The 25,607-nt window shown below is 45.9% G+C and overlaps 1 long non-coding RNA gene across 2 annotated transcripts in view; it reads left to right on the top strand.

Moving 5' to 3' along the window:
- The window catches only part of LOC143819997 (uncharacterized), a 61,055-nt gene that overhangs the window by 13,475 nt on the left and 21,973 nt on the right, over positions 1-25,607 (top strand). Inside the window, exon 1 of one of the 2 annotated variants that reach the window (XR_013225193.1) lies at positions 3,209-3,344. The exons of the other annotated variant lie outside the window; for it this stretch is intronic. This is a non-coding gene — a long non-coding RNA (uncharacterized LOC143819997). Of the gene's footprint in view, positions 1-3,208; positions 3,345-25,607 lie in introns of those variants that run through there. 2 annotated transcript variants of the gene reach the window in all.

Below are 25,607 nucleotides of genomic sequence, written 5' to 3'. Positions count from 1 at the left end.
GATGCCAGCAACCTTCGTGCAAACTGGGGCCCAAATTTGTGGGGCCATTTGAAGTTACTTGGGTCATAAATGCAGTGACTGTGGAACTTGCATTGCCTAAGACTTATAGACACGTTCATCCCATTTTTCTTTCCAGCCTGCTGAAAAAAGCTCTGCCTCCTGATGATTGGCATCTTGCTTCTGCTGCTCCTATTCCTGCTTTCATGGATAAAGAAACACATTATGGAGTGAAGCAGATTTTGGACTCTAGGTGGCATTGGGGCAAACTACAATACTTGGTGGACTGGGAAGAATTCCCCATGGGTGATCATGAATGGGTGGATGCGGGGGACGTTCAAGCTCCGCGGTTGGTGAAGGAGTTCCATCAGCAGCTTCCCCAGTGTCTGGGGCTGGTGGTGGGAGGTTAATTTGGAAGGAGTTTGGTTTTGGAAGGGCAGAATGTCAGAATCTCTTGATTATGTCTTATACGTGTCGCATTTCTCCCTGTCAATCAATTCAGGTAACCAATGCCCTTCCTCCATATTTTGACACAGTTTAAAGGTCCTGTGATGCCCGCTAATTTTTGTGTGTGTTAAATCCATACTTATCCATTGCAATGCCTATGCAGAGAATCATAGATCCATAGCACCTTTTGAATGCCACCCCTTATGGGATCACGAGTCCTTTGAAAAATTAAAATAGTTCCTGATTTGGGTGGAAGAAAATTTTCATATTTTTATTTCTGGCCTCACTTACACATGTGTCGACCTATTTGTTGCTCCATGCACATCACCATTTTTAAAAAGAAAAATTCCTGTTCCCAGGAACAATGGAAAGGGAGGTGGGTACGAGGGCAGAACATTGCAGATGACTGTAGCATGTTTGAACCTCCATACATTCCTTTTGCTGGTTGGCTGCTGGTTGCCCACCAGCAGATTGTGCTTTTTAGGCTGGCGAATCCACTTTATACGATTCCCGAACTTGCGCTTTAAAATGGAAGATGTAGCAGCTGTCAACTGGCCAGATGCTGGATGTGGGCGATGTCATGCGGAGCGGCCGGAATATAATGCCTACATTAGGTAAACATTTCACAATATTTATGTTGTCTGGAAATCCCCTGGGATTAGATCTATCTCTGATTGGACATGATAAGAAGTCAATCTTGCTGCAGATTATCCATAGACGGGAGGATCTGGAAATTCAGTTTTTGAGATCTGAGGCAGTTAGTTCATATTCACCAAAACACTGGGGAATAACAATAGAGAAATACATCCCTATCTTTGCACACTAGATAATTCACTTTCAAGAAGAGGGTTTTTTGCTAGCCAGAATGATCATCTTTCCTTCTGACATCAGGAAAGGCAGATTTAGTAAGTTCCCTGTTTCCCAAGGCAGCGGTCCACAACCTTTTGGCTGCCGCGGACCGCTGCTCTGGAGTGGGGGGAGAGGGTGGCCCGGGGGCCCGCGCATACGCGGCAGCCCCAGCGCAAACGCGCGTGCGCAGACTGCTGAGCACGCTCATTTGCGCCCAGCAGGGGCGCAAACGCGCATGCACGGCAGTCCATGCACGCGCGTTTGCGCCACCGCCATGCCGGCAGCCGCGGCTCCCCCTCCCAGCCCTTCCGGGCCGCCAGCAAATCAGCCACCAAGGCGGCCGATTAGCTTACGGCTCGGCAAGCTTCTCTTCCCCCCCTCCTGAAACAAGAAGCTTGCCGGGCCGCAAGCTAATAGGCCGCTTTGGCGGCCGATTTGCTCACGGCCTGGCGAGCTTCTCGCTTCGGGGGGGGAGGGAAGAAGGAGCCACGGCCCGGCGCCAAGGCCTTCGCGGCCCGGCCCGTGGGTTGGGGACCACTGTCCCAAGGCACAGGTGCCTGCACGGATACCCCACTCCAGACATACAGGATCATCAAACCTTAGCCTGCCCTCACGTGGAGAGTTGTCGTCCAGCTTGGGGAGTATCCTTGGGCAAGGCTAACATTATCCATCTAGACGGGACACACTGCATTAGGATAGCCCTGGATGAGGAGGGCCCTGTGAAGAGGCATGCAAATGCACTGACCTTAGTCTAGGTTTTAGTTGCCAACTTGGAACGACTGAATGCCACAAAGGCTTTGTTGTTGTTGTTGATTTTGTTTTGAGACATTACAAAAGGCATTCCAGTCCAGGAATTGCTGCATAAGAATGTCTACCGAGTTAAAGGAAACGTGCCTCTATAATAAACACATTTTTGCCCTTTGACGTGCAATATCTTTTCTGGAAAACATGACAGTCTCTTCCTGAAAAACATCTTCAATAAGCTTTCATAGTTTTAAAGGTGCCGCTAGAGTCAAATTATGTTCTGTCATTTCAGATCAACATGGCTGCCCACCTCAATCTGTCTGAAGAAGTATACATAAACACATAAGGACCTTTTCTGCAGTCATGAAAAATGTTGCTCTAGCCTTCCTACAGTTTTACAGAGTAACAAGGTTTCACACAAAAATCTGACTCTTAAAGAGCAGGTCTGAGTTCAGTGCCTGTTTGCCCCATGGTCTGAGAATCTCCAGAAACCACGATTTCTTTCTCCCCTCCCCCCACGATGGAAAGCAATTTGCAGTTATCCCCTGAGGAAGCTCAGCGTTAGTCCGCTTCCTCCTCCATTCTCACCTCCATCACGAGATACTATTCCTGATCAAGATGTTACTCTTTTCCTGCAAAAGAACTTCAAAGAGAGAGTGCAACGTAAAGTGCTGAACTGGAATTCATCAAGAAGGTTAACACTCTCTCCCCCTCAGGTTTGAATTTAATTGAATCTTGGTTTGCTCAAGCACTAGCATCACGGCATGACCAGCCTAGAATTAACTGATCTGTATTCTTATGTGGTCTCTGGTCTGCCCTACTGTCACGTACGAAGACTCTGATTCATGTGAGACCCCCTCTCAGATAAAAATACAACATGGCTCTGTAGAGTAGAAAAAGGCTTTCAGTCTTTATTGATAAGGTCCATTAAGCAGTACAGAGCATAAAACGATAGGAGTAGGAATCATTGACAAAGACAAAGAGCTATGATCTCCCTGACCTTTTATAGGTTTGGGCAGGAGTTCACAGAGAGGGGCCTTTGATCTTAGGTGTGAAAAACAGGAGACATCCTGTCTCACTTTCCTGGTGCTGACCTGCTCTCTTGTGAATCAAGAACACTGGTAGATAAGACAGAGTTCCCAGTGGGGGGAATGAAACTACTGGACGATGGGTTGTAGCTGCGGAATGAAAGAGAGCCCAGGAATCGCAGGGGAAGGGCTGTGAGTTAGGCAAATGGCCTAAGGTCAGAAACCAACTTTGCTGACCAGACCGGGAGGTGGAATATGGTGGAATATCACACCTACTGAGTGAGTATAACATGATTTCCACTGTATTAGATGTATTAATTCTATCCTGGAGCACCATATTCTACTATACGCCACCCCTACAGCTGAGCTTCCAAGTGTTGTAGCAGATGTACCTCACTGCTACATTGGTAAGATGGTGGTTACAGCTCAGAACTTTTCAAAAGAAAAAAAACCTCTGTGTAGGGGGAAAAATAGACCAGCAGGTAGCCTTGACTTCCCAACATTGTAATTTCCAGGCTAAACCCTTACTGTTTGAGCTACCTGATCTACATTGCAGTTTAAAGCATTTAAGCTGTATACAAAGAGTTCTCTGATGTGTTTTTTAAAGGAAGATATGCAATGCTTCACTAGATTCTTTTTTAGATAAAGGATTCCAACTGAATCACATCCCTCTGATTTTTTTTAAAGGAATTTCTAAGAAAAGAACAGGGCACAGCCCCCCCCCCCCTCCGTATAGAGGACATGTTGAGAAGGAGAAGAGAGGAGGAAATGACTGTAAATAAAAAGGCACGTCTTTAGTTCTTCTGACACTAATGCTGAACCCCGATTCTCACAAGACTTAAGGGTGCTTATAAAACAGGAAAAAATGTTTTTGCAGCGCAGAAGTTGAGACAAAATGAAGGCAGGAAAACCTTCCACTAAAATAGAAAACAGAAGAAGCACTTCATATTGTTAACCCCTGCAAGATGGCTGATCTGTGAAAAGGGCAGCTTTATAGACCAAGATCAAGACCAAGATGTTTATTTACAGCCATTTAGACCGGTATAAAAATCAGTATCACAGTTCAAAAATCTAAAGGGCAGCTTTATAAACACTGTCAATATTGTTTCAACCTGACATACTGTTCATCAGCGAATATGCCTCCCCCTCCCCCCCACCATGGACAAGCAGTTATCTGTATAAAGAAGCAACTGGTTATTATTTGGCATAAGATCATTCCTCTTCTTCCTTAAAAATGGTGAGAGAAATATACAGTGGAGAGAGGTCTGGTGCAGGACAAGGCAGAGTCCACTCTCCTCCCTGGTGTACTACCTTTTTGTTTTAAAATACAATAAAATTCTAGGTAGTAGACTCCTAGGATTGACTTCACTGCAATCCCATTCTTTGTGCTCTGTATTCAGCCTCTTGTGGAATTTCAGATGAAGCACCAGCATTTAATAACATGCCTCTTCTTCAATAGCCTTCTTTGAGCACAATGGCTTTGCTCAGCTAATGTTTGAAGACAACTAGAATATCAAGAGCATCCAGTATTTCACAAACAGAACAACAGATCTTTTTTCTGTTCTATCTTAGCTCTAGGATGTGTGTTTGTTAGGTGTGTTCCTTGTTCCTGTTGAAAGGACAAGGAAGCGATTTTTCTCTGCATCCCTCATCTGATGAGCTTTGTTGGGTATAATGCCATCCAACTTACTTACAACCATACACTTAAACACGTTGGCATTACCCTGGACAGGACCTTGAGCTATCTTACCATCTTACCAATGTAGCAGCAAAAATATACATGCAAAACAATATTCTCCAAAAATTATGTGGTATAACTTGAGGTGCATCTGCTACAACACTTAGATGCTCAGCTGTAGGGGTGGTGTAGAATATGGTGCTTCAATGTGGCTCAGCAGCCCCCATACCCACAAATTTGATCTGCAACTCAGTACAACAATGAGAAACATCAGCCACCCATGTTGTGCTGCATCACAGAAACTTGGTGGGATAATGCTCACAATTGGAATACAGTTTAGGGGTACAATCTATTCAGAAGGGACAGACAAGAAAAGAAGAGGGAAGTGTATCAATATATGTTAGGAATCTTTATACTTGTGAAGAAATACAGGTACCCGAGCATGAAAGTTCAGTTGAGTGTATTTGGGTAAATATAAAAGGAATAGGAAATGAAAGTGGTATTATTGTGGGGGTCTGCTATAGACCACCAAGCCAGTCAGAGGACACTGCTAGACCAAATTCCACAATTTTCAAAAAAGGAGGAAACAGTGGTCATGGGTGACTTCAGTTACCCGATATCCGTTGGAAGACCAACTCTGCTAAAAATGCAAACTCCGTTAAATTCTTAACTTGTCTTGCCGACAGCTTCATTTCGCAGAAAGCAGAGAGGGGAACCAGGAGCTCTGCTATTTTAGACTTGATTCTCATCAATAGGGAAGAACTGGTAGATGAGGTGGAAGTAGTGGGCACACTTGGAAGCAGTGACCATGTGCTTTTGGAATTTTCAGTTGTGGGAAAGAGAAAACCTTTACGTAGTCGTACGTATAGACCGGACTTCAGGAAAGCTGATTATCACAGACATAAAGATATGATGCGTAGAGTCCCGTGGTCAGAAAGACTTAAAGAGATGGGAGTCCAGGAGGGCTGGGAGTTTCTTAAAAGTGAAATACTGAAGGCTCAATCACAAACAATTCCCTTGAGAAGAAAAGATGGAAGGAACCTAAGGAAGCCAAGTTGGCTCCATAAGCTGTTGTCAAAACATTTGAGGAATAAAAAAGAGTCATTTAGGAAATGGAAGGAAGGCCTTATTACCAAGGATGAGTATAAACAAATAATCAATAATTCTAGAGGAAGTGTTAGAAAAGCTAAAGCTCAATACGAGCTTAGGCTAGCAAGAAATGCTAAACATAACAAAAAAGGCTTCTTTAGTTATATTTCAAGCAAGAAAAAGAATAGGGACGCCATAGGACCACTTCAAGAACAAAAAAGTGAAATTATAATAGATTAGAATGCAAGCCTGCTGTACATTAAACACAGCGGGCACTAGCCTCAAGCTGAGGCCTCCCCCCCCTCTCCCAGCCGACGGCGGGGCCTTGGCCCAGCCAAATGGGCAGTCCCGCCGCGTCCATGACTTGTTCTTGCAAAACGCATGCTGAGTCTTAGAAATCACAGCTCTCAGTTCCAGCTGCTCAAGGACCAAGTGTTTGATTATTTGTTCCAAAATCTTGCCAGCTACAGATGTCATGCTGATGGGGCGATAATTACCCGGATTGTCCTTTTTCCCATTCTTGATGATGGGGACAACATTTGCCCGCCTCCAGTCATCTGGCATCTCACCTGTTCTCCAAGAAGTGTCAAAACTAATGGACAGAGGTTCAGACCAACCTTATTATTGCATGTATTTGAATTTTGGTCTGAACGACCATGAATAAATATTGATTGATTGAGAACAACCTTATCTCTTTTTTAGAGAAAGTGACTACCTTGCTGGATCAGGGGAATGCCATGGACATAGTTTATCTGGATTTCAGTAAAGCTTTTGATAAGGTTCCACATGATATTCTTGTTCACAAGTTGGTAAAATGCGGTATAGATCCTAATTCTGTCAGGTAGATCAATAACTGGTTGACAAATCGTACACAGAGGGTACTTGTTAATGGTTCAGCATCGTCTTGGAAAAAAGTGACAAGGATCTGTCCTGGGGCCTGTGTTGTTCAACATATTTATAAATGATTTGGATAAGGGATTAGAGGGGATACTTATTACATTTGTAGATGATACTAAACTGTAGCAAACACAACTGAAGACAGCAACAGAATACAGGATTATCTTGATTTGGCTCGAGAACTGGGCTTAACTGAATAAAATGAAGTTCAGTAGGGACAAATGTAAAGTTCTGCGTTTAGGTAGGAAAAACCAAACACACCAATATAAGATGGCAGTAGCATGTGCAAAAAGGATCTCAGAGTCTTAGTAGACCATACATTGAACATGAGTCAGCACTGTCATGGACACGGCGGGACTGCCCCTTTGGCTGGGCCGAGACCCCGCTGTCGGCTGGGAGAGGGGGGGAGGCCTCAGCCCGAGGCTACTTCCAACTCCCAGCCCTCTTGGACTCCCATCTCTTTAAGTCTTTTAAAGATGTAATTCACCACCACCACTTCTATAGAAGGGGCCCCAATCTACCGGGCCACCCAGCCTCAACCATAGACCTGGCAGAAGAGCTCCATTTTGCAGGCCCTGTGGAATACTGAAAGCTCCTGCAGGGCCTGCAGCTCCTCTGGGAGCTCATTCCACCAGGTCGGGGCCAGGACTGAAAAGGCCCTGGCCCTGGTCGAGGCCAGGCGCGCTTCCCTGGAGCTGGGAATGACCCAAAGATTCACACCCACAGAGCGTTAGGCCCTGTGGGGGGGGCATATAGTGACAGGCCTCAAATATGTCAGGCCCAGACCACGTACGGCCTTGAAGGTCAAAACCAGAACCTCGAACCAGATCTGGAATGCAACTGGCAACCAATGCAGCTGCCTCAGCACAGGCTGGATGTGGGCCCTCCAAGGTGTTCCAGTGAGGAAGCTAGCAGTTGCATTTTGTACCAGCTGCAATTTCCGGATCAAGGCAGGCTTGCGTAGTTACAGAAATCTATTCTGGAGGTGACCGTCGCATTAAGGTGGCTTATGAGGTTCCAGTAAAGCCCAAGCAATTTCTTCTGCTTTTTTCAAAGGCATCCCATTGCAGGATATCTGCAGAGCTGCTACATGGTCTTCCAAAGATACTTTTGTTAAACATTATGCTGTGGATATCAATGCTAGAAGGGAGGCTGCAGTGGGCACTGCTGTTTTGCATGACATGTTTGCTTGAGTGCTCCCCCACCGCCTTAGCGGATACAGCTTGGCAGACTCCCCTGTGGGACTGCTCAGGACAATGATGGCGAAAAACAAGTTTCCTTACCTGTAACTGGGGTTCGTCTTGTTGTGTTGTGTATTAGGAAAGAGACTGTCACTTTCTCACATTCGGGATTCTTTGCTCATCTTGGTGGGGATGGGACAGAACTGAGGGGAAGGGTCAGGTGGGAAATGGTTGCCACAAGCTAATTGCAGGAGCAGCCCCTTACTGTCTCTAGACAGCCTTTTTCTGAGGCTGGGGACCGGCAGGGCTGTGCCCGCGGATCGCGGATGCGCGGCCGAAATCACGCATGTGCGGCACTTTCACGCATGTGCAAAAGTGCCGTGCATGCACTATTTCGGCCGCGCATGCGCAGTGCGCAGCCCGGCCCTGATTCCCTCTCCCCGCCCTCCTGCAGTAAGAAGCTTCTCGGGCCGCAAGCTTGCGGCCTGGGAAGCTTTTTACTGCGGGGGGAGGCAGGGAGAGACAGCCACGGCCCGGCGCCATGGCCTTCACGGCCCGGCACCGGGCCGCAGCCCACAGGTTGGGGACCACTGCTCTAGACTAGTGAAAAATCTGCCAGCAGCCAGGGCATAACCCATGTGTGCATGCACAGGACATCAGTTACAGGTAAGGAAACCTGTTTTTGTTTTTGATAAAAATTCAAACATGAAGAATTTCTGGCTGTTAGATCCTTGATCATATTCTCCTGTTCATGATGATAAAAATACTTTCTGGAGTTCAATGAAGCGAGTCAGTGGGATTTGATTCAGGCAGATGGGTGTCCATGGCCCATAGAAAGAACAGAGAGTCTTAAGCCCAGCAGGAGAGTCCGCTGAAAGACTTCTATAGGGCTGTGGTTTTGCTTTACAAGCTAATCAGAATTAATTGTCTGTTGAAAGGATTCTGAAAAGGGGCAACCAGTTTCTGAGCAAAGATGATGTGTGTAGCATTTATCATCCTGAAAGCCATGTTGAAAGACTGGGAGAGAAGACTGATGGCTTCTACTGTTTGAAGCATGTTTGTGGACCAAGTCTTGCAAGGCAAAATAAATGATCCCATTCCAATTGTACCCCAGCATGGCACAAGAGACTGGGACACAGAAATTTTCAGTCTTGGCAGAAGCAAAAGTGTAATACTGAAGTGTCTAAATTTGATCATTTACAGATTTGCTGTGAAATCTGCTTGAAGGCTAAGGGGACGGCTCCTAGTTATAAAAGACAGTAGGGTGCACAATGAGAAATTACTGCAGAAAGTCTACTCAGATTTAGTATAAGGTGACCAGATCTTAACATTGGTAAAGCGAGACACCATTGACCGGGGGGGTTCTTGATTAAAAATTTGGTCTATATGGAACAACAAAAAGTTTCATAGAATGCATAGAACACAAAAATAGTATATAGGACTGAGAGGGAGGGGGAGGGAAAGAAAGGAGGCAATTTGAGTCAGGGACCATTTACGCACTGGAGGTTTCATGCCAGGCTGCAGGCTGGAGTTTTAGTCGTGGCAGGTTGCCCCACCTCTTCCTGCACCCACACGGGGGAGCATTTGGCCCGGTACACCTCATCCACCCCCTATTTGTGCTCCTGCACGGGAGCTGGGGTAGGTCAGGCGTAGGTATCTAGGCTCTTTCCCCTTTCCCAGGCATGGTAACCATGTGAGAATGCTACCCTCTTGTCAGTGGAAGCGACTAGTTCCCTACTTTCACAGCAATGCCAGGAATAGCTTGTGGCCGAGTCTGTTAAAGCAGGATATAAGGGAAAGGCTGGGGAGCTCTCAGGAAGCCCCTATTGGGATTCGCTGACTTAAATAAATAGAGTCCACAGTGCAAAATAGACAGGAAGCTGAAGAAGCTGATGTGGCCAGATGGCTCCATGCGGAGACTGAAGGTCAATAAGGGACCTTTCAATGAGAAGGGGAAGCAGGATGGGCTGGGCCAGAGAAAACAGAGACAATTGTGCGACCGAAAGAAGCAATACAGGGGTACCAGCATAAAGGTTATCCTTGTGTGCAAATGTGTAACCTATGAATGGACCCTCAAGCTGGAAAGAAATAATTAAACTGTCTGCACATGAAAGAGACAGATGGATAGAGTTAGCCAAGGAAGAGTTTGAATCTTTGCAAAGGAATCAACCATGGACACTTACTAAATTACCCTCTGGAAGAAAAACTGTTGGATGTAAATAGGTATTCAAGGTGAAACACGATACTGATGGACGTGTGGAGAAATGCAAAGCAAGTGTTGTGGCAAAAGGATTTACACAAAAACCTGGAACCGATTTTCCTGAAACTTTTAAATTTGTTGTCAAGTACCCCTCCATCAGGACTCTTCTTAGCTGTGTCAAGAGGAATGCACGTTAAACACTTGGATGTTAAAGGAGCATTGCTTAATGGAAATTCATCTGAAACAGCCTTTCTCAACTTTTTTACCTTTGAGAAACCCCTAAAATATTCTTCAGGCTTCAAGAAACCCCAGAAGTGGTGCAATCTTGCAGAATATGGTTGGGAAACATAGTTGTGTAGTTGCCTACTGGGGCCTCTCCCTTTACTACCCCTTCAGGCCCATCATTGGCCATTTTGGAAAGGGTGAACAGGTGAACATGCCTATATATGGTCATATCACCCCCATAAATGTTTAACAGATTTTTTAAAATACATGAAAAATTTAACTTCCACCCATTCAGGAAGCCCTTCCACGGCCATCAAGAAACCCCAGTGTTTCATGAAATGCTAGTTGACGAAGCCTGGTCTGAAGAGATCTACATGGAACAACCAGATGGTTTTCAAGAGAAAGGAAAAGATAATCTCATTTGCAAATTTTAAAAGAGCTTATATGGACTTTAAAAACGAGCTAGAGAATGGAACGAAAAACAGCATTGTTGAAATATCAAAAATTTGAACAAGGAAAGTCAGAGCCCTGCTTATTTACAAGGCTGAAAGATGGACAGTATCAATACTGCCTGACATATGTGGATGACCTGATAGTGTGCTGTCAAAGCAAAGAAGATGCACAGGAAATTGCTGAGAATGTGAACAAAGAGGTAGAAGTGAAACAGCTGGGAGACATGAACCTTTGAATACAAATTGAGAGGACTGAGAATGGAAATTTCCTTTTGAACCAAAACCACAAAATTATGGACTTTTCTGAGTCTCTAGGCATGAAAGATGCTAGAGAAGTAAGTACTCCACTTGACCTAGCTTACTTCAAACTTAAAGATGGAGTGTTACTCGAGAGCAGTTTGTTTTTCTTTGTTCTTTTAATTTATAGTGTTCCCCTGAACGCCCTCTAGTTCCTAGAAAGTGGATATGCTTAGCTTGTAACAACCTTTTACACTTTCTCCCTTTTTGCTTGAACCAGTCTCCCATTGCCTTCTGAGGTAAGTTAATCTCTTTTCCCATACACATGTTTTAAGGAAATACACCCTTAATTTCTTTTTACTAACTAGAGCAGGATCCTTCTTCTCTTCCTTAGAAGGATTCTCCTTTCACTTTGACCTAATTTGGGAGTAAACATCTGACTACCAAAATTCTCACTGCCAAATAACTGCTCTACATGTTCAGATACTGTGTGGGGTTTAGAGAGATCAGAGAACTTGACAGGGTACATTGCCATAAAGTGTGCCCTCCAAATCAGCCATTCTTTCCAGGAGAACTAATCTCTATGTACTGGAGATAAGTTGTAATTCCAGGCCCTGTCTGAAGATTGGCAACCAAAACTTCAACCCACCCTCTTTAACAGGATAGTATAGAATCATAGAGTTGGAAGGGTACATACAGGCCATCTAGTCCAAACCCGTGTGCAATGCTGTCGTATCATGAACATAGGACACCTCAGTTTTGTTGCAGTCTTACAAACAGTTTTATTCAGCTCTCTGTCCCAGCCTCTCTCCAGCTGGGCCGTCCTGCCGTCAGCCTTTCACAACAGCTTACTCAGCTCCAAACTACAAGAGCCTTGCAGAGCCAAAACTTTAAGACCTGCAAAGCAGTAACTTGCTTACCTAGAGGCTACTTGTATACATGACAAAAATGCAAGATTAGTCTAAAGCATCCATGATAAGTATCTGGCTGCTGCTTAAAAACCACCAGTGAGGGAGAGTTCACCAGCTCCTCAGGCAGCTGATTCCATTGCTGTACTCTGACTGTGAAAACAGTTTTCCTGTTATCTAGCTGGTACCATTCTACATGTAGTTTAAACCCACTACTGTGGATCCTATCCTCTGCTGCAAGGAATGTCTCCTTGCCCTCCTTCAAGTGACACTCTTTCAAATACTTAAAGAGAGCAACTCTTCTCCAGGTTGAGCATTCCCAAGTCCCTCAGCCTTTCCTCAGAGGGCTTGGTCCTCTGCACCCTCTCCATTTTGTCCACATCCTTTTTAAATCGAGATCTCCAGAACTGCACACAGGACTCCAGGTGGGGTCTGACCAATGCAGTAACAGCAACAGTCTACTTTGCAAAACAGAGTGAGTCCACTGGAACCTTCAAGACCAACAAATGAGCTTTTGTGTGCATGCCCACTGCTTCAGACACATCGAAACAGACTTCCTCAAGCCTTTCATATAGGTAGAGGTGGAGAGAGATCATTTGCCAGGAAGGGCTAATTAGAGCAGGTGTGTACCCGTTCCATTTTGCACCCCCATCAAGTATGGCCCTAGCATACCCTAAATATGCTATTGAGTTAAAGTCAAGATGCATAAGTAACTGGGTGATAAGCTTACTTTACAGGATGGACATAAGCTGTACTGAAGTAATATAAATTCCTTTGGAAGCTTAAAATACAACGTTGAAATTATTAATTATCACATTTTATGTAAATTGGCATCTTCTTTGTGTGAATACCCCTTTTAATAGTAAAGGTAAAGATAAAGGTAAAGGTATCCCCTGTGCAAGCACCAAGTCATGTCTGACCCTTGGGGTGACACCCTCTAGCATTTTCATGGCAGACTCAATACGGGGTGGTTTGCCAGGGCCTTCCCCAGTCATCACCGTTTACCCCCCAGCAAGCTGGGTACTCATTTTACCGACCTCGGAAAGATGGAAGGCTGAGTCACCCTTGAGCCCGCTGCTGGGATCAAACTCCCAGCCTCATGGTCAGAGCTTCAGACAACATGTCAGCTGCCACAAGAGGCTCTTTTTAATAATACAGAGACTAAAAGTGTCAAACAGATTTACACCCCTATAAGCCTAATGACTTTTATGGACTTCTGCTTAGAATGACACCAAAGGTCTTGTCTCAAGATTGCTACCTGCTTGAAGTGACTAACACTTATAGCCACCCCAAGCCACTGCTCTTAAGCCCCCTGACTTTGGTAGGCAAACCCAATTTTGCAAAGGATCTGGTTTCAAAGTTGAAACCATGGCTGTTTACTTCCAGAGAATACAAAAACCAGGATGTTGGTCACACCTTAAAGTACAATGGATCAATTTTGGTGTAAATGTTTGCGGAACCAAGACAAGATCATCCAATGGCATATGTAGGGAAGAAAGCTCTGTACGAAACTCAGACGCATACAAGATAAGATCAGCCGTTGTAGCTCTTGTGAATGGTCATTGATCTTATCTTGTATGCTCTAGAACATTTGTGTAGAAATGTCACAGACTACTCCTACGCTTTATTACCTTTTCACAGGACTGTTTTTGTGTTATCCCCTACGTCATTGTGTGTATATCTGCCACCTGAGGACATATTTCACGCATTTGATGAGGTTGGCTCATGCAGCTTGTGGCCCATGATGTTGCTTACTTAGGCCAAAGCAGTGGTGCATGCATTTGTGGAATTCTTAGTGTTTGTTTTCCTGCTTTGGCATTCACTGAGTGTAATTTGAGTTTATTATGAAAAAATATATATTTGTTCAAATATATATTATTATATAATATATATAAATATATATATATAAAATATATAAATATATTATAATATATATAAAATATATAAATATTTTAACACATAGATATTTGTTCAAATATCTATGTGTTAAAATATTTATATCCTGCTTTTTCCATCAGTCATGGTGAGACCCAGTTTGGTATAGTGGTTAAAAGGTGCAGGCTCTAGTTTGGAGAGCCAGATTTGTTCCCCACCCCTGTTCCTGCAGCCAGCTGGGTGGCCTTGGACTAGAAGAAGAAGAGTTGGTTTTGATATGCCGCTTTTCTCTACCCGAAGGAGACTCAAAGCAGCTTACAGTCGCCTTCCCTTTCCTCTCCCCACAACAGACACCCTGTGAGGTGGGTGAGGCTGATAGAGCCCTGATATCACTGCTTGGTCAGAGTTTTATCAGTGCCATGGCGAGCCCATGGTCACCCAGCTGGATGCATGTGGGGGAGTGCAGAATCGAACCCGGCATGCCAGATTAGAAGTCTGCACTCCTAACTCCAAACTAGTTACAGTTCTCTCAGAGGTCTCTAGGCCCCACCTACCTCATAAGGTGTCTGTTGTGAGAGAGGAAAGGTAGGTGATTGCAAGCTGCTTTGAGCCCCTTTTGCTAGTAAAAAGCGTAATATAAAAAAAGAGCTATTCTTCTCTTTTGGGACTAATCGTAGGTCAGAGTGGCTGATTGAATGCCACAGACAAACCAGCAAATGTGGATGTAAAAGCAATCCCAACCTGTGAACCTAGGGAAGGGAAGGTTCTCAACCAGGTGCAGTGCCATAGAGTCCCCCCTCCACAGCAGCCATTTTCTCCAGGGGAACTGATTTTGGCCATCTGGAGGTCAGCTGCAATAGTGGGAGACTAGGCTGACTTGCAGCCCATTCAGACCATCAGGTGCCAAAGTGTCCAATTTAAAGATGTAGTGGGATTCTCGTTGCTGTAGCCGGATCTGTATCGATTCTTCCACAAATTGATCCTTCTTTATAACTTCCAAAACAAAGAACACCAGATTATCTATCTTATTATTTATGTATTTATTATTTGAATTTCTTACCTCTCCCTGGTGGCTCGAGGCAAGTTACAGCACATAAAACCCCAATTAAACCATACAATAAAACCCATAAAAACAACAGTACATACAGTTGTCAAGCACAGTAAAACAAGATGCAGCAAAAAATCTCGAACCTATCTATACCACCCCTCAGTAACCCATCTTGGAGGGGGAGACAGAGGGCACTAGTTGGTCACACTGTCTGCTCATGTTTAGCTTACAATCCACAAATACCCCAAGGTCTCGTTCACACACAGTGTTACCTAGAAGCGTATCCCCCATCCAGTAGGTATGCTTTTCATTTTTCTGACCCAGATGTAGAACTTTACACTTATCTTTATTAACACCATTGACAACAACTCTTTCAGTGCGGTTCTCTACCCAATTCCCTATCCACTTAACTATCTGAAAATCCAGATTGCAGTCCTTCAATTTATCCATCAGAGCATCATGAGGAACCTTATCAAAAGCTTTACTAAAATCCAAGTAAATGACATCAACCGAATTTCCACGATCCAGCAAACCTGTTACTTGGTCAAAGAAGGAAGCCAGGAGGGTCTGACAGGACCTGTTGGAGACAAATCCAAGCTGACTTCCCTGGATCACCAAATTGTCCTCCAGATGTTTGTAGATCACTCCCTTTAATATCTGCTCCATTATTTTCCCCACAACAGAGGTCAGACTCACTGGTCTGTAGTTTCCTGGGTCATCCTTCTTCCCTTTTTTGAAGATCAGAATAACATTTGCTCTCTTCCAGTCCTCCGGGACATCTCCAGTCCTTAAAGAGGTCCCGAAGAGGATGGACAAGGGCTGTGCAAGTTCTCCAGAAAGTTCTTTGAGCACTCTCGGGTGCATTTCATCCGGCCCAGGGGATTTGAACTCACCCAGTGCACCTAAATGCCTCTTGACAACCTCTCTGTCCATGTCAACCTGCCACCCAGACACTATCCTTTGGCTACTGCCAACCCTAGATGTGCCTAAACCCTTTGACCTATGGGAAAAAACAGATGTAAGCCGTTCTGCTTTCTTTGCATTTTCCGTTAGAGTTTGTCCATCCGCACCCAACAGTGGGCCTATTGCCTCCTTTACTTTACGTTTGCTCCTCACATAACTGAAAAATCTTTTCTGGTTACAATGGGCTACCCTGGCCAATCTTAGCTCACTCTCAGCTCTGGCCTTTCTGATGATTGATCTACAGTGCCTAATAACCTGTAGGTACTCTTCTTTAGAGCTCTGTCCTTCCCTCCAGTTCCTGAAGATTTCCCTTTTCTTTCTTAGTTCCTCCTGAAGTTTAGGAAGTATTGCTCCATGTCTGCCATGAAGATGTTGGCATAATGAGAGGCAATGCGGGTGCCCATGGTTGTACCATTGATCTGAAGGAACAACTTATCACCAAATCTGAAGTGGGTATGGGTGAGAACAAAATGGCACAGTTTGGTGGCTGAGTCAGTTGTGGTATTGTTAGAAATAGTATTCCTTATGGCTTGTAACCCATCTTTGTGTGGGATGTTAGTATAGAGGGATTGCACATCCATGGTGGCTAAAATGGTGTTCTCTGGAAGGTTGTTCAAAGACTGTAGTTTCCTCAGAAAGTCTGGTGTCATGGACATAACTTGGGGTATTGATGGCATAGGGTCTTAGAACAGAGACCATATATCCAGATATGCCCACAGTGATTTTGCCTATGCATGAGACAATGGGGTGCTTTGGGTTGCCAGGTTTGTGTCTTTTGGGTAGAAATGGAAGGTACCTGGTCGAGGTTGTTTTCGTGTGTCTGAAAGGATTCCCTCCTGAATGTGCAGGGGTAATTCCTTTAGGATGTAACATAGTTCCTTTTTGTAATCCTTTGTGGGATCTGAGTCCAGCTGTTTATAAGAGGTAATATTTGGGAGTTGTCTCTGAGCCTTCTGGATGTAGTTTGATCTGTTCATGATGACAATGGCTCCTCCATTGTCTGCCTCTTTTATTACAATATCTGGATCGTACCTCAGACTGTCTATGGCTTTCCTTTCAGCATGGCTGATATTCTTCTGTGCAGGCTGTTGTTTGTTGAGCACCTAGGTTTGGATCTTGGTGCGGAATCATTCTGTGTAGAGATCCACTGTGTCATTGCGACCATCAGGAAGGGTCCATGCGGAGTCTCTTTTCTTGCAATGTTGTTTTGGTGGTATGTAGTGGTCAACAGAGCATCTTATTTGTCTCTTGAGAAATTTATATGCAGGTCAAGAAGCAACAGTGAGAACTGAACATGGAATCACTGACTGGTTCAAAATTGAGAAAGGAGTTCGGCAAGGCTGTATACTGTCGCCTTGCCTATTTAACTTGTATGCAGAGCACATCATGAGAAATGCGGGATTAGAGGAGTCACAAATTGGGATCAAGATTGCAGGGAGAAATAACAACAACCTCAGATATGCAGATGATACCACTATAATGGCAGAAAGTGAAGAGGAACTAAAGAGCCTGTTGATGCGGGTGAAGGAGGAGAGTGCAAAGGTTGGCTTGAAACTCAACATCAAGAAAACAAAGATCATGGCATCTGGCCCTCTCAATTCCTGGCAAATAGATGGGGAAGAAATGGAGATAGTGACAGATTTTATTTTCCTGGGCTCCAAGATCACTGCAGATGGGGACTGCAGCAAAGAAATTAAAAGACGCTTGCTCCTGGGGAGGAAAGCTATGGCAAATCTAGACAGCATCCTAAAAAGCAGAGACATCACCCTGCCAACAAAAGTGCGTTTAGTCAAGGCTATGGTCCTACCAGTTGCAATGTATGGCTGCGAAAGTTGGACCATAAGGAAGGCCGAGCGTCAAAGAATTGAGGCTTTTGAACTTTGGTGCTGGAGAAGACTCTTGCGAGTCCCTTGGACTGCAAGGCGAACAAACCGGTCAGTCCTAGAGGAGATCAACCCTGACTGCTCTTTAGAAGGCCAGATCCTGAAGATGAAACTCAAATACTTTGGCCACCTCATGAGAAGGAAGGACTCCCTGGAGAAGAGCCTAATGCTGGGAGCGCTTGAGGGCAAAAGAAGAAGGGGACGACAGAGAATGAGGTGGCTGGATGGAGTCACTGAAGCAGTAGGTGCAAACTTAAATGGAATCCGGGGAATGGTGGAGGACAGGAGGGCCTGGAGGATCATTGTCCATGGGGTCGCGATGGGTCGGACACGACTTCGCACATAACAACAACAGCAACAACAAAGTGGTCAACAACCTGTTCACTGGTGGGTTGGGGGATGGTAGCTGTTCTCCAGTAGATTCTGTGATGGCATGTTGTGTAGATGTTATCTTGTTCTGTTCCTGGGTATGTTGAAAGTACTCCTTCAGGCATAGGTGGCAGAAAAAGGTTTCCAGGTCCCTGCAGATCTTAGCAGATGTAGTGAGGCAGAATGAAAGTCCATGTGAAACATTGTGGCCAAATGTTTTCCGTGCAATTGAATCTCAAGTGAATACAAACAAATCCAAATTGCTGGGTTTTCCCTATTTATATCTGGAACCTGCTAACAATTTTGATTCTGTTGTATGTTAATTTATTCTCACACTCTACCAATAAGTTTGAACTGAACAATTTGAATAATTTTTTTGATGTGGAACATATCTTCTCGCACACCCTCTGGAACGGAAAGGGGTATGGATGTGATGTTCATAGCCCAACCCCAGAGAGCTCACCAGAAAGTGTGCAGAGGCTGCCAGCAGAGGAGGCCGCAGCTGACGTTCCAGCTGTGAAGCTGGCAGTGGCAGGGCCCCTAAAGCTAGCTGGGGCCACTGCCACCATGGTGCCCAGCTTCCCGGCAGGTCAGGCCTGGGAATCATAGAGTTGGAAGGGGCCATACAGGCCATCTAGTCCAACCCCCTGCTCAATGCAGGATCAGCCCTAAGCATCCTAAAGCATCCAAGAAAAGTGTGTATCCAACCTTTGCTTGAAGACTTCCAGTGAGGGGGAGCTCACCACCTCCTTAGGCAGCCTATTCCACTGCTGAACTACTCTTGACTGTGAAAATTTTTTTCCTGATATCTAGCCTATATCGTTGTACTTGTAGTTTAAACCCATTACTGCGCGTCCTCTCCATTGCAGCCAACAGAAACAGCATCCTGCCCTCCTCCAAGTGACAACCTTTCAAATACTTAAAGAGGGCTATCATATCCCCTCTCAACCTCCTTTTCTCCAGGCTGAACATTCCCAAGTCCCTCAACCTATCTTCATAGGGCTTGGTCCCTTGGTCTCCTCTGTACCCTTTCAATTTTATCTACGTCCTTCTTGAAGTGAGGCCTCCAGAACTGCACACAGTACTCCAGGTATGGTCTGACCAGTGCCGTATACAATGGACTATGACATCTTATGATTTTGATGTGATGCCCCTGTTGATACAGCCCAAACTGGCATATGCCTTTTTTACCACTGCATCACACTGCCTGCTCATGTTTAGCTTACAAAACAGGGAAACAGGGAAATGCTGCATCTGCCAGTGGAGGGGCGAAGAACTCCTGCCGCAATAGGGAATAAGATGTGTGTGTGTGTTTGTGGGGGGGGGGGGACCAGGAAGGAGAGAAAGGTGGGAGAGGAAAGGGGGAAATGGGAGGAAAGGGGTGTGTGTGTGGGAGAACGATTGAGGGGGGAACTAGGAAATACAGGTCAGTGGGAGAGGCAAGGTGGGGGGGAGTGTGTGTGTGTGTGTGTGTGTGTCAGAGAGGGAGGGGGCCATGATCATGGAGTCCCACAGCAGATATGTGTTCCACATACCCTGTGATAGCTAGACTCTCACAAGAAATCTTTTGGTCTTAAAGATGCATCTGGGCTCCAAATTTGTTCTGCTGCTTCAGACCAACATGGTCGCCCACTTGAATATTGACTGTATCATTCATGATAAATCCAATATGTATATGTAATAAAACATTAGATGCTACAATCCAATGCTACATTGGATTGATCAAATGGCTTCCTTGCATGCCCAGGGAATTGTTGATCTCCACTGTGAGATGGTAGATGAATTTCCTCCAGGCCAGGCTGGATTCTGAAGATCACTTGGGCATGAAATTGGGGTCACTGTGTGTAGAGTTCCTGTATGGTGCAGGGGGTTGGACTAGATGACCCAGGAGGTAACTTCCACTCTATGATTCTATGGTAAAGGTAAAGGTAAAGGTATCCCCTGTGCAAGCACCGAGTCATGTCTGACCCTTGGGGTGACGCCCTCTAGCGTTTTCATGGCAGACTCAATACGGGGTGGTTTGCCAGTGCCTTCCCCAGTCATTACCGTTTACCCCCCAGCAGCAAGCTGGGTACTCATTTTACCGACCTCGGGAGGATGGAAGGCTGAGTCAACCTTGAGCCGGCTGCTGGGATTGAACTCCCAGCCTCATGGGAAAAGCTTTCAGACGGCTGCCTTACCACTCTGCGCCACAAGAGGCTCTATGATTCTATGGTAGGTAACAGCAATTCCAAACATTGGAAAGATTTGTGTAGCTAGGTATGCCTTTTACACAGAGATTCTTGGGTTTAGTTCCTTGTTCAGACACAATTGAATGCATGACATTGACACAGTGTTTACAAGTGTTTGTTTATTAGACTTCTATACCGCCTTCCCAGCAGGCTAGCTCAGGGCGGTGTACAATATCTTTAACCCGCTCCTAGCGGAGCGGATTAAATAATTCGCTAAGGGCACCCAAGGCGGGCCGTGATGAGGAAGGGTGCCCATAGGCCCTCCGATTGTCAGTCCTGTGCTTCGCACGGCTCGCAATTGGTCCCTGGGCGCAGGACTGATTAATCGGGAGGCGCCCCCCTTCCACCTTGCCCGATTGCGCTGTGCCGCCGCCATTACCAGCTTCCCCTTCCAGCCGCGCAGTTGCTGCGTCCCCGCCGGACCACTCAAGCCCGCCCGCCGTCGTCCTCACCCGGCCTCCAGCCGCCTCCAGATTCACATGCACCCAGGGATGGCCGCCCGCCATCGTCCTCGCGCCGATTCCAGCTGCCCGCATGAAGAACGCCTCGCCTCGCCCCGGCCCGCCCCACCACCCGCCGTCGCTGCACATGCTGCCGTGGCCCGCGACCGCCCCGCCGCCCACGCAGCTACTCCACCCGCCCGGCTTCGCCCCATCGCCTCCACGGAGCCTTGCAGCATCACCACTGGCCCCAAAGCCTCCACGGCCGCACCCTCACCTGCTCCATCACCTCCTCCGCCAACGCAATGGTACGCCGCACCGCAGGGAGGGTGGACACTGGACGAGCCGCCCCTCGCCTCCCGGCCCTGTCCCGCCATGACCCACACGACTCCCTTGTCCCGCTAGCACCTGCTGCATTCAGCCTGCAGCAGGCTTAATTACTAGTTATATATAAAATACAATATCTAAAAAAAAATTATATTTAGTTTAACATAGTTTAATTCAAAAGAAGTTCCATCTAAACATCCGGAAGAAGTTCCTGACAGAGCAGTTTCTCAGTGGAACAGGCTTCCTCGGGAGGTGGTGGGTTCTCCATCTTTGGAAATTTTTAAACAGTCTGGAGAGCCATCTGACGGAGAGGCTGATTCTGTGAAGGCAAAGGGGTGGCAGGTTACAGTAGATGAGCGATTGGGATGTGACTGCATGACCCATGAGGTCCCTTCCAAACTCTATTATTCTATGATTCTATGATTCTTACTGGCCTTGGGATGGGTGGGGGCATAAAATAGGCAGATATTAACTTTGGCCCTGACCAAAAGCCTGGCAGAAGAGCTCTGTCTTGCAGGCCCTGCAGAACTGTGCCAACCCCAGCAGCGTCCAGATGTGTTCCAGGAGCTCATTCCACCAGGTATGGGCCAGGACAGAAAATGTCCTGGCCCTGGTTGAGGACAGACATACTTCTTTGGGGCCAGGTACCACCAACTGGTTGGGATTTGAAGAATCAAGTGTTCTTTGGGGAGTATAGATAGAGAGGTGGTCTCTCAGATATGCATGACTCAGACTGTGGATGGCCTTATGGGTAAGTACCAATACCTTAAACTTGACCCAGAATTCAAGAGGGAGCCAGTGCAGCTGTTGGAGCACAGGTTGAAAATGTGCTCTCCAAGGTTTGCCCACAAGGATTGTGTCCTTGTTTGGCTCCTGTGGCCCTTTCTTGCATGCCCAGGGAAATGTCGAACACCACTTTGGGGTTGGGAGGTGAATTTCCTCCAGGCCAAACTGACCATGAATTCTGGGATTTTTTTTGGTGGGGAGCATCATCTGGGCATGGAATTGGGGTTACTGTGGTGGGCAGGTAGTGGTGAATTTCTTGAATTTCCTGCATTCTGCAGGGGGTTGGACTAGATGACTTTGGAGGTACCTTTCAACTCTATAATTCTATGATTCTAAGGATCCTGGCTGCTGCATTCCGGATCAGTTGCTATTTCTGGAGCAAGAAAAAGGGCAGACCCATGTACACTGAGTTACACAAGTCCAATCTAGAGGTGACTGTCACATAGATAACTATGGCTAGATGTTCTGGGGCCAAGTAGGGTGCTAGCAGTTGAGCTCAGCATAGGTGGAAAAATGCAAGCCGTTGCTACGCTTGAGACTTGTGGCTTCACAGATAAGAATTCAAGAATCACACACAGATTTCCAGCTGAGGTGGCAACAGATAGTTGGACTCTGTCAAGATATGGTAGGCATGCTTCCTCACTTGATCCTTTCTTACCCAGCCACAGGACCTCCATCTTTGAAGGGAGGAGTTTCAGGTGACCCTGCTGGAGCCATCCTGTCACTGCTTCCAGGCATTTGGCAAAGTTGGTGGGGGGGGGGTCTCTATCAGGAGATAGAGCTGGGCATCATCTGCATATTGATGACCCCCAAGCCTGAACCCGTGACCAACTGGGCAAGGGGGTGCATAGAGATACATTCCCCTAGTTATCATAACAGTTCTGAAATAGGCCACTATTATTATACTCATGTTGCATATGGGATAGGGGTGGGTACAGGTAAGTGAAAAATGGGGACTGCTAATTCCCTGATTCACCACTCATGTCCCTAGTCCCAGTGCCAAATCTCTACAGGTCTAGAGCTGAAGCCATCAACAACATAATCTGTGGGGTATTCTAGGCTTATGAAATGAAATTTTTTATCAGGAAAAAGTTTTTCACAGTCAGAGTAGTTCAGCAGTGGAATAGGCTGCCTAAGGAGGTGGTGAGCTCCCCCTCACTGGAAGTCTTCAAGCAAAGGTTGGATACACACTTTTCTTGGATGCTTTAGGATGCTTTGGGCTGATCCTGCATTGAGCAGGGGGTTGGACTAGATGGCCTGTGTGGCCCCTTCCAACTCTATGATTCTGTGATTCTATGATATCAGAGTCTCTAATTTGCTAGCAAGGTAGAAATACACAAAGGGGGATATGCGCAAACAAGTAAAAAACTATGTGGCTCAATCCATCCTGTACGTTTGTGAAGAATTTGTTTCAAATGCAGTAACAGGGTCTCATATTTCAACTGCAGTCAACATTAAGCCGAGCAAGAAGAAAAGTATCTTGTCTTCAATAGGAACCATCGAAAACAACCCAGACTAGTATCCTAGGAAATAGCTGGTTGCGTTGGACTTCCTCAATTGCATGATAATGGCACGAAACTAAAAGAAATTCAGGCAGAGCTCAAAGTCTCTTGGGCAACAGAAAAGAGGTCGTTTGAGCAGATTCTCTGAATTCCAGGTTTGCATTTTTTGAAAGTAAGCTTCCTCTCTCAAGAAGATATGCTCCCTCCCACCCCCCCACCCCATGAGGGTTGGAAAGGTTTTGTTTCCCTTGTGGGCAAAGAGTTATCTGCTCTTATTCTGGAGGAAGGGCTTTGCTGCTTTTTTCTTTTTTTACTTTGTAGTAAGTCAAAATCTCTGCTTGTGTAAACAGTTGCACTGATCGTAACAAGAATATAGTTATAAAATAACACTCAACCGTTTTTAAAAATATCGTTGTATTCGATTGGTTGAGAAGTGACGAGACATCACAGTGAGGGTTGGCACATAAACTGAATGGATGCACAAATAAATAAAATAGCACTTGTTCCCTTCTGCCCCAGAGAGAAAGAGCAGATATCCTGCAATTAATTAATCTGGCAGGCGAAGGAAGAGATTGCAAGCAAGGCAGCCTGGCACTGCAATTCAGTTTACATTTTCCAAAATCTCCACGAGTCTCATCTGAAAAAAGAGTACAGAGGAACCAATGCCATGTGTGGTCTGTGACGGCATCTAGAGATGCTCTGCCAAAACCAAGTGAAAGAACTGCGGCAGCTGCAAATGGAACAACCAGTGTGGAGCTAACTTGTAGGCAAAGCAGAGGTTTGAGCTGCCATTCCACTTTTTAGAAAACTAGCTTTCCTCTTCCTGGAAACAGAGAGGCCCATTCCGCACAGATTCATTGTAGCAGGAGTGTGGCAAATTGTAATCGCTACTAAAATGCAGTTATGCACAACGTCATACACCATCTGACACACTCCTGAAACAGTCCCACTAGAAGCGCTTCGTTGTAGCGCTTCCAGGGAAATCCCCAAAAGTGGATTCACCCTCTGGAAAGCGCTGCACTCTTGCAACCAATCTGCAACACTAGCGAAAAAGTTCTGTGCGTTACCATTGTTGCGGTTTCAGCAAAGTCCCTCCCCCTGGCTCTCTCCTCTGATCTTCCGGCGAAGCGATCACCATTTTTTTTCTTGGAGCGAGCAGGGAGCAACGAACCAGCGAGCCTTCATTCACCCAGCGAGGCTTCCCGGGCTGCAGTCCCTTCACAGAGCTATTTTAAGTCACCAAGCACCACACAGCCCCGTTTGCTGGTTCCCTTTATTTTCGGATGAAAATCGCGCCCGTGCACAGGGGGGGGGATTTTTTTTTCACTTGGGGGGAGCGTGGCAACGATGAAATGGCAGCTCACACGCCACCTGCCAGCTAGATGGGTCTCTCCCTTGCAACGAATCAACGCAGATTCGTTGCAACGTGTGTGTGTGTGTGTGTGTGTGTGTGTTTTTAAACCTGCCTTAAAGGGAAAGGGGCTTTTCAGGAGCATGATAACGGCCGCCCATTGGCTGCTTGTTTGATTGATGGCCAGGGGCAGGACAAAGCTCAGCAAATATCGCTTCCTTCCTAGCGATTTTTGCCGAGACCAGAAACCTGTGGGAAACGATTGAAAGACAACTGGATTCCACTACAAAGGCAGGTATGCATAACGATGAATTCCACTATTTTAAATTGTGTTTTTTCTTTCCGTGATCAATTTGCCACATTGATCCTGGTGCGGAATGGGCCAGAATGTCATCCGTTTGGGAAGACCCAGTCGTAAGGCTACAACTGTGCTCCTTTTGGGCTTTCCATATTGGATTACCCGGGAGGCCTTCCATGTCCTGAGGTGCTTTCCTTTGGCTTCTCTCTTCCGTCTTTCCTCTGAGCCACTTCAAATGCATGCATGCTTAGAGCTAGCACATTCTTTGCATCAAACACACCATTATGTCAAGTGTCCCCTCCTTAAGGGGTCAATTCAGGGTTAGAAAGTAATTTAATACACACATGAGAATTCATACTTGAACTCCACAGGTTGTTTAATGTCCACATTCGATTGGGTTGTCACATTTGGTTGCATTACAAGAGATGGTGTTCTGATAAGTGACTGACTGCGTGCGCTCTACTGTGCGGTGATGTTTTAAACACACCCACACATGCACAGAGAAACATATCAAGCAACAAGGAAATATGAATTGTAATCTATTACCCAGTAGCCATGAAAATGGCTTCTTCTTAGGGCAGGGTTTGCTCACAGCGCATGGC

The sequence above is a fragment of the Paroedura picta genome, chromosome 10, assembly GCF_049243985.1.
Source record: "Paroedura picta isolate Pp20150507F chromosome 10, Ppicta_v3.0, whole genome shotgun sequence".
NCBI classification, from domain to species: Eukaryota; Metazoa; Chordata; class Lepidosauria; order Squamata; family Gekkonidae; genus Paroedura; species Paroedura picta.
Note: the sequence above shows the minus strand (reverse complement) of the source record. Positions and strands in the feature narration are given on the sequence as shown.